Consider the following 10,301-nt stretch of genomic DNA (forward strand, 5'->3'; position numbering starts at 1 on the left):
GAGATAGATCACTTGCGTCACACTATCGGCCAATTAGCCTAACGTCCATTGTGGGAAAGTTACTTGAATCAATAATTGCAAATACAATTCGTCTCCATCTTGAAAAACATAAATTAATAAATGAGTCGCAACTTGGTTTTACAAATGGCCATGTTGCGACTCATGGACTTGACTCCATTTATACTAACTCTCTGTTTCCTTTGGTATAGCCATGCCCTAATCCAGCTTAATATAGCACCCCCAATACCATGAGCCTCTATCTTTTTAATCAGTCTTTCATGTGGCACTGTATCAAAAGCTTTGCTAAAGTCAAGGTACACAACATCACAATCCTTACCACTATCAACTGCCTCAACTATGCTAGAATAAAAAGATAACAAATTTGTTAAACATGAACGGCCATTTATAAAACCATGTTGCGACTCAATTATTAATTTATGTTTTTCAAGATGAAGACGAATTTTGTTTGCTATTATAGATTCGAGTAACTTTCCCACAATAGACGTTAGGCTAATTGGTCGATATTTAGACGCAAGTGATCTATCTCCTTTCTTAAAAACTGGTATCACATTAGCAACTTTCCAAAACTCTGGCACTCTGCCTGACTCTATTGATTTATTAAATATGGTTGACAATAGGTCACAAAGCATTCTTTGCAGTCTTTAACCACCCTGGTAAATACTTCATCCGGCCCTGTTGATTTGTTTGGTTTGAGTTTTACTATTTGTTTAAGAACATCCTCCCTGGTAACTGCTAAACTCGTCAACCTGTCCTCGTCCCCACCCACATAGACTTGTTCGGCTGAAGACATATTGTTAAGTTCCTCTTTAGTAAATACAGATACAAAATAGTTATTAAAAATACTACTCATCTCTTCATCACTATCTGTTATTTGACCAGTCTCAGTTTTTAATGGACCTATCCTTTCTCTAGTCTTAGTTCGATATAACTGAAAAAACCCTTTAGGATTTGTCTGTAATTGCCCTGCTATGCGAACTTCATAGTTTCTTTTTGCTTTCCTTATCTCCTTTTCAACATTTCAAACCAGTTGTACGAATTCCTGTTCAAAAGTGACCTCCCCATTTTTAATCCTTTTGTACTAAGCTCTCTTTTTACCTATAAGGTTCTTCAAATTCTTTGTTATCCACTTTGGGTCATTAGTATTCGATCTATTCAATTTGTATGGTATACTACGTTCCTGTGCTTTGTTTAGAATATTCTTAAATAAGTTATATATTGAATCCACATTGAAATCCCTATTTACGTCACCTATCGCTGGGTTCATGTCTCGCTCCAAGACCGGCCCCCACCTCATACCCAAGACTTTCCAATCAATTTGACCCCAAAAAATTCTTAGGCTATTAAAATCAGCTTTTCGAAAATCTGGCACTTTAACAGAATTTTCTCCTACAGGTCTATTCCATTTTATGCTAAATCTGATTTCTTTGTGATCACTGTTCCCTAGCTCACTCCCTATTTCGATGTCATTAATTTGTGTTTCCCTGTTAGTTAACACTAAATCTAAAATATTATTTTCCCGTGTTGGTTCCTTAATGTGTTGCGTAGAAAGCAATCGTCAATTAATTCTAGAAAATCTTCTGCTTCACTATTCCCTGTTTTGTTCAACCAGTTTATTCCACTAAAATTAAAGTCACCCATGACGTAAATACTGTTACATAAGAACATAAGAAGAACATAAGAACAAAGGTAACTGCAGAAGGCCTATTGGCCCATACGAGGCAGCTCCTATTCTATAACCACCCAATCCCACTCATATACTTGTCCAACCCGTGCTTGAAACAATCGAGGGACCCCACCTCCACAATGTTACGCGGCAATTGGTTCCACAAATCAACAACCCTGTTACTGAACCAGTATTTACCCAAGTCTTTCCTAAATCTAAACTTATCCAATTTATATCCATTGTTTCGTGTTCTGTCCTGTGTTGATACTTTTAATACCCTATTAATATCCCCCCGGTTATGTCCATTCATCCACTTGTAAACCTCTATCATGTCACCCCTAACTCTTCGCCTTTCCAGTGAATGCAACTTAAGCTTTGTTAATCTTTCTTCATATGAAAGATTTCTAATTTGGGGAATTAACTTAGTCATCCTACGCTGGACACGTTCAAGTGAATTTATATCCATTCTATAATATGGCGACCAAAACTGAACTGCATAATCTAAATGGGGCCTAACTAGAGCAAGATATAGCTTGAGAACCACACCAGGTGTCTTGTTACTAACGCTGCGATTAATAAATCCAAGTGTCCGATTTGCCTTATTACGAACATTTATGCATTGATCCTTTTGTTTTAAATTCTTACTAATCATAACTCCCAGATCCCTTTCGCAATCCGACTTCGCAATCACAACACCATCTAGCTCGTATCTTGTAACTCTATCATCATTACCTAACCTCAGAACTTTACATTTATCAGCATTAAACTGCATCTGCCAATCCTTTGACCATTTCAAAACCCTATCTAGATCAACTTGAAGTGATAGTGAGTCCTCCTCCGAATTAATTTCCCTACCGATTTTCGTATCATCGGCAAATTTGCAAATGTTGCTACTCAAACCTGAATCTAAATCATTTATATATATTATAAACAACAGAGGTCCCAGGACAGAGCCTTGAGGCACTCCACTTACAACATTTTCCCACTCTGACTTGATTCCATTTATACTAACTCTCTGTTTCCTTTGGTATAGCCATGCCCTAATCCAGCTTAATATAGCACCCCCAATACCATGAGACTCTATTTTTTTAATCAGTCTTTCATGTGGCACTGTATCAAAAGCTTTGCTAAAGTCAAGGTATACAACATCGCAATCCTTACCACTATCAACTGCCTCAACAATGCTAGAATAAAAAGATAACAAATTTGTTAAACATGAACGGCCATTTATAAAACCATGTTGCGACTCAATTATTAATTTATGTTTTTCAAGATGAAGACGAATTTTATTTGCTATTATAGATTCGAGTAACTTTCCCACAATAGACGTTAGGCTAATTGGTCGATAGTTAGACGCAAGTGATCTATCTCCTTTCTTAAAAACTGGTATCACATTAGCAACTTTCCAAAACTCCGGCACTCTGCCTGACTCTATTGATTTATTAAATATTGTTGACAGTGGGTCACAAAGCTCCTCTTTGCATTCTTTAAGCACCCTGGCAAACACTTCATCCGGCCCTGGGGATTTGTTTGGTTTGAGTTTTACTATTTGTTTAAGAACATCCTCCCTGGTAACTGTTAAACTCGTCAACCTGTCCTCGTCCCCACCCACATAGACTTGTTCGGCTGAAGGCATATTGTTAAGTTCCTCTTTAGTAAATACAGATACAAAATATTTATTAAAAATACTACTCATCTCTTCATCACTATCTGTTATTTGACCTGTCTCAGTTTTTAATGGACCTATCCTTTCCCTAGTCTTAGTACGATATAACTGAAAAAACCCTTTAGGATTTGTCTTTGCTTGCCCTGCTATGCGAACTTCATAGTTTCTTTTTGCTTTCCTTATCTCTTTTTTAACATTTCTAACCAGTTGTACGAATTCCTGTTCTAAAGTGACCTCCCCATTTTTAATACTTTTGTACCAAGCTCTCTTTTTACCTATAAGGTTCTTCAAATTCTTTGTTATCCACTTTGGGTCATTAGTATTCGATCTATTCAATTTGTATGGTATACTACGTTCCTGTGCTTTGTTTAGAATATTCTTAAATAAGTTATATATTGAATCCACATCGAAATCCCCATTTAAGTCACCTATCGCTGGGTTCATGTCTCGCTCCAAGACCGGCCCACACCCCATACCCAAGACTTTCCAATCAATTTGACCCAAAAAATTTCTTAGGCTATTAAAATCAGCTTTTCGAAAATCTGGCACTTTAACAGAATTTTCTCCTACTGGTCTATTCCATTCTATGCTAAATCTGATTTCTTTGTGATCACTGCTCCCTAGCTCACTCCCTATTTCGATGTCATTAATTTGCGTTTCCCTGTTAGTTAACACTAAATCTAAAATATTATTTTCCCGTGTTGGTTCCTTAATGTGTTGCGTAAGAAAGCAATCGTCAATTAATTCTAGAAAATCTTCTGCTTCACTATTCCCTGTTTTGTTCAACCAGTTTATTCCGCTAAAATTAAAGTCACCCATGACATAAATACTGTTAGATCTAGATGCTCTAGATATTTCATCCCATAGATGCTTTGCTTCCATTCTGTCTAAATTTGGTGGCCTATATATTACTCCTATTATAATATTATTAGCTTTTTCGTTTAATTCAATCCAAATAGTTTCTGTGTGTGGCTCTGTTTTGATTCCCTCTTTGAGACTACATTTCAAATTGTCCCTAACATATATGGCTACTCCACCTCCTCGTCTAATATATCTATCTGTGTGAAATAGTTTAAATCCATATATATGATATTCAGCTAATAGTTCTCTATTTTCTACATTCATCCACGTTTCGGTAAGTGCAATAATATCTATTTTTTCTGTGCAGATAAGAGCATTTAATTCGTTAATTTTATTTCTTAGACTTCTACTGTTAGTGTAATATACCCTAAGTGAATTGTTATTTTGCGGACCTTCTCTTTCCCTGGTCGTTTTGCCAATTCCTTTCTCCCACAAACACATACTTTTATTACCTCCTTCCTCCAAATCAATTCCCATACCTCTATCTACTAACAGTTTAAACCCAAACAAACACCTCTAACCACTTCTTCTAACGAGTTCGCAACATCAACAACCCCAGCTCTCGATAGATGCACCCCATCACGAGCATACATTTCATTTCTTCCATAGAAGTGTTCCCAGTTGTCTATGAAAGATATTGCATTTGATTTGCAATATCTTTCCAGCCGGCAATTGACACCAAGTGCCCTCGATATCCATTCATTTCCCACTCCCTTTCTTGGAAGAATGCCACATATGATCGGGATTCCTCCCTTGCTCCTAACTAACTCTATGGCTGTTTTATACCTCTGAAATTTAATTAATTTATGTTTTTCAAGATGAAGACGAATTTTATTTGCTATTATAGATTCGAGTAACTTTCCCACAATAGACGTTAGGCTAATTGGTCGATAGTTAGACGCAAGTGATCTATCTCCTTTCTTAAAAACTGGTATCACATTAGCAACTTTCCAAAACTCTGGCACTCTGCCTGACTCTATTGATTTATTAAATATGGTTGACAGTGGGTCACAAAGCTCCTCTTTGCATTCTTTAAGCACCCTAGCAAACACTTCATCCGGCCCTGGGGATTTGTTTGGTTTGAGTTTTACTATTTGTTTAAGAACATCCTCCCTGGTAACTGCTAAACTCGTCAACCTGTCCTCGTCCCCACCCACATAGACTTGTTCGGCTGAAGGCATATTGTTAAGTTCCTCTTTAGTAAATACAGATACAAAATATTTATTAAAAATACTACTCATCTCTTCATCACTATCTGTTATTTGACCTGTCTCAGTTTTTAATGGACCTATCCTTTCCCTAGTCTTAGTACGATATAACTGAAAAAAACCTTTAGGATTTGTCTTTGCTTGCCCTGCTATGCGAACTTCATAGTTTCTTTTTGCTTTCCTTATCTCTTTTTTAACATTTCTAACCAGTTGTACGAATTCCTGTTCTAAAGTGACCTCCCCATTTTTAATCCTTTTGTACCAAGCTCTCTTTTTACCTATAAGGTTCTTCAAATTCTTTGTTATCCACTTTGGGTCATTAGTATACGATCTATTCAATTTGTATGGTATACTACGTTCCTGTGCTTTGTTTAGAATATTCTTAAATAAGTTATATATTGAATCCACATCGAAATCCCCATTTAAGTCACCTATCGCTGGGTTCATGTCTCGCTCCAAGACCGGCCCACACCCCATACCCAAGCCTTTCCAATCAATTTGACCCAAAAAATTTCTTAGGCTATTAAAATCAGCTTTTCGAAAATCTGGCACTTTAACAGAATTTTCTCCTACTGGTCTATTCCATTCTATGCTAAATCTGATTTCTTTGTGATCACTGCTCCCTAGCTCACTCCCTATTTCGATGTCATTAATTTGCGTTTCCCTGTTAGTTAACACTAAATCTAAAATATTATTTTCCCGTGTTGGTTCCTTAATGTGTTGCGTAAGAAAGCAATCGTCAATTAATTCTAGAAAATCTTCTGCTTCACTATTCCCTGTTTTGTTCAACCAGTTTATTTTGCTAAAATTAAAGTCACCCATGACATAAATACTGTTAGATCTAGATGCTCTAGATATTTCATCCCATAGATGCTTTGCTTCCATTCTGTCTAAATTTGGTGGCCTATATATTACTCCTATTATAATATTATTAGCTTTTTCGTTTAATTCAATCCAAATAGTTTCTGTGTGTGGCTCTGTTTTGATTCCCTCTTTGAGACTACATTTCAAATTGTCCCTAACAAATATGGCTACTCCACCTCCTCGTCTAATATATCTATCTGTGTGAAATAGTTTAAATCCATATATTTGATATTCAGCTAATAGTTCTCTATTTTCTACATTCATCCACGTTTCGGTAAGTGCAATAATATCTATTTTTTCTGTGCAGACAAGAGCATTTAATTCGTTAATTTTATTTCTTAGACTTCTACTGTTAGTGTAATATACCCTAAGTGAATTGTTATTTTGCGGACCTTCTCTTTCCCTGATCGTTTTGCCAATTCCTTTCTCCCACAAACACATACTTTTATTACCTCCTTCCTCCAAATCAATTCCCATACCTCTATCTACTAACAGTTTAAACCCAAACAAACACCTCTAACCACTTCTTCTAGCGAGTTCGCAACAGCAACAACCCCAGCTCTAGATCTGTTAGATCTAGATGCCCTAGATATTTCATCCCATAGATGCTTTGCTTCCATTCTGTCTAAATTTGGTGGCCTATATATAACTCCTATTATAATATTATTTGCTTTTTCGTTTAATTCTATCCAAATAGTTTCTGTGTGTGGCTCAGTTTTGATTCCCTCTTTGAGACTACATTTCAAATTGTCCCTAACATATATGGCTACTCCCCCTCCTCGTCTAATATATCTATCTGTGTGAAATAGTTTAAATCCATTTATTTGATATTCAGCTAATAGTTCTCTATTTTCTACATTCATCCACGTTTCGGTAAGTGCAATAATATCTATTTTTTATGTGCAGACAAGAGCATTTAATTCGTTAATTTTATTTCTTAGACTTCTACTGTTAGTGTAATATACCCTAAGTGAATTGTTATTTTGAGGCCCTGCTCTTTCCCTGATCATTTTGCCAATTCCTTTCTCCCACAAACACATACTTTTATTACCTCCTTCCTCCAAATCAATTCCCATACCTCTATCTACTAACAGTTTAAACCCAAACAAACACCTCTAACCACTTCTTCCAACGAGTTCGCATTTGATTTGCAATATCTTTCCAGCCGGCAATTGACACCAATTGCCCTCGACATCCATTCATTTCCCACTCCCTTTCTTGGAAGAATGCCACATATGATCGGGATTCCTCCCTTGCTCCTAACTAGTTCAATGGCTGTCCTGAATCTAATTTACACAAAACTTAATTGACACAATTATGTTGTGTCCACTAACATCGTCCACCATTATGTTGTTTCCACTAAGGTGAAAATGTCAGTGTACTCCTTAATCATGACTCAACATCCTGGCTTTCCGTCCTTTGTTACCGAGCCATCACAACAAACATCGAAAGTTTTAATTTGGGTATTTTTCTACTTATCAATCATACATTACTTTCATCTATCCGGACTCGTATATACTTTCTTCCTTTTACAAGGGGAGCAATGTTCATATCACACGCTAATGAAATACATACTTAAGAATATTAGAACAAAGGAAACTGCAGAAGGTCTTTTGGCCCATACGAGGCAACTGCTATTTATATCCACCCAGTCCTACTCAGATACATGTCCAACCCACGTTTGAAACAATCCAGGGACCCCACTTCCACCACGTTAAGTGGTAATTGGTTCCACAAATCAACAACCCTGTTATCGAACCAGTATTTACCCCAAGTCTTATTTGGGTCATTAGATCGTATACTAATGACCCAAAGTGGATAACAAAGAATTTGAAGAACCTTATAGGTAAAAAGAGAGCTTGGTACAAAAGGATTAAAAATGGGGAGGTCACTTTAGAACAGGAATTCGTACAACTGGTTAGAAATGTTAAAAAAGAGATAAGGAAAGCAAAAAGGAACTATGAAGTTCGCATAGCAGGGCAAGCAAAGACAAATCCTAAAGGGTTTTTTCAGTTATATCGTACTAAGACTAGGGAAAGGATAGGTCCATTAAAAACTGAGACAGGTCAAATAACAGATAGTGATGAAGAGATGAGTAGTATTTTTAATAAATATTTTGTATCTGTATTTACTAAAGAGGAACTTAACAATATGCCTTCAGCCGAACAAGTCTATGTGGGTGGGGACGAGGACAGGTTGACGAGTTTAGCAGTTACCAGGGAGGATGTTCTTAAACAAATAGTAAAACTCAAACCAAACAAATCCCCAGGGCCGGATGAAGTGTTTGCTAGGGTGCTTAAAGAATGCAAAGAGGAGCTTTGTGACCCACTGTCAACCATATTTAATAAATCAATAGAGTCAGGCAGAGTGCCAGAGTTTTGGAAAGTTGCTAATGTGATACCAGTTTTTAAGAAAGGAGATAGATCACTTGCGTCTAACTATCGACCAATTAGCCTAACGTCTATTGTGGGAAAGTTACTCGAATCTATAATAGCAAATAAAATTCGTCTTCATCTTGAAAAACATAAATTAATAATTGAGTCGCAACATGGTTTTATAAATGGCCGTTCATGTTTAACAAATTTGTTATCTTTTTATTCTAGCATTGTTGAGGCAGTTGATAGTGGTAAGGATTGCGATGTTGTATACCTTGTCTTTAGCAAAGCTTTTGATACAGTGCCACATGAAAGACTGATTAAAAAAATAGAGTCTCATGGTATTGGGGGTGCTATATTAAGCTGGATTAGGGCATGGCTATACCAAAGGAAACAGAGAGTTAGTATAAATGGAATCAAGTCAGAGTGGGAAAATGTTGTAAGTGGAGTGCCTCAAGGCTCTGTCCTGGGACCTCTGTTGTTTATAATATATATAAATGATTTAGATTCAGGTTTGAGTAGCAACATTTGCAAATTTGCCGATGATACGAAAATCGGTAGGGAAATTAATTCGGAGGAGGACTCACTATCACTTCAAGTTGATCTAGATAGGGTTTTGAAATGGTCAAAGGATTGGCAGATGCAGTTTAATGCTGATAAATGTAAAGTTCTGAGGTTAGGTAATGATGATAGAGTTACAAGATACGAGCTAGATGGTGTTGTGATTGCGAAGTCGGATTGCGAAAGGGATCTGGGAGTTATGATTAGTAAGAATTTAAAACAAAAGGATCAATGCATAAATGTTCGTAATAAGGCAAATCGGACACTTGGATTTATTAATCGCAGCGTTAGTAACAAGACACCTGGTGTGGTTCTCAAGCTATATCTTGCTCTAGTTAGGCCCCATTTAGATTATGCAGTTCAGTTTTGGTCGCCATATTATAGAATGGATATAAATTCACTTGAACGTGTCCAGCGTAGGATGACTAAGTTAATTCCCCAAATTAGAAATCTTTCATATGAAGAAAGATTAACAAAGCTTAAGTTGCATTCACTGGAAAGGCGAAGAGTTAGGGGTGACATGATAGAGGTTTACAAGTGGATGAATGGACATAACCGGGGGGACATTAATAGGGTATTAAAAGTATCAACACAGGACAGAACACGAAACAATGGATATAAATTGGATAAGTTTAGATTTAGGAAAGACTTGGGTAAATACTGGTTCAGTAACAGGGTTGTTGATTTGTGGAACCAATTGCCGCGTAACATTGTGGAGGTGGGGTCCCTCGATTGTTTCAAGCACGGGTTGGACAAGTATATGAGTGGGATTGGGTGGTTATAGAATAGGAGCTGCCTCGTATGGGCCAATAGGCCTTCTGCAGTTACCTTTGTTCTTATGTTCTTATGTTCTTTCCTAAATCTAAACTTATCCAATTTATACCCATTGTTTCGTGATCTGTCTTGTGTTGATACTTTTAATACCTTATTAATATCCTTTGTTATATCTATTCATCCACTTGTAAACCTCTATCATGTCACGTCTAGCTTCGCCTTTACAGTGAATGCAATATCAGCTTCCTTAATCTTTCTTCATATAAAAAATTTCTAATCTGGGGAATTAACTTTGTCACCTTATCATT

This window comes from Procambarus clarkii, chromosome 73, assembly GCF_040958095.1.
Source record: "Procambarus clarkii isolate CNS0578487 chromosome 73, FALCON_Pclarkii_2.0, whole genome shotgun sequence".
Lineage (NCBI taxonomy): Eukaryota > Metazoa > Arthropoda > Malacostraca > Decapoda > Cambaridae > Procambarus > Procambarus clarkii.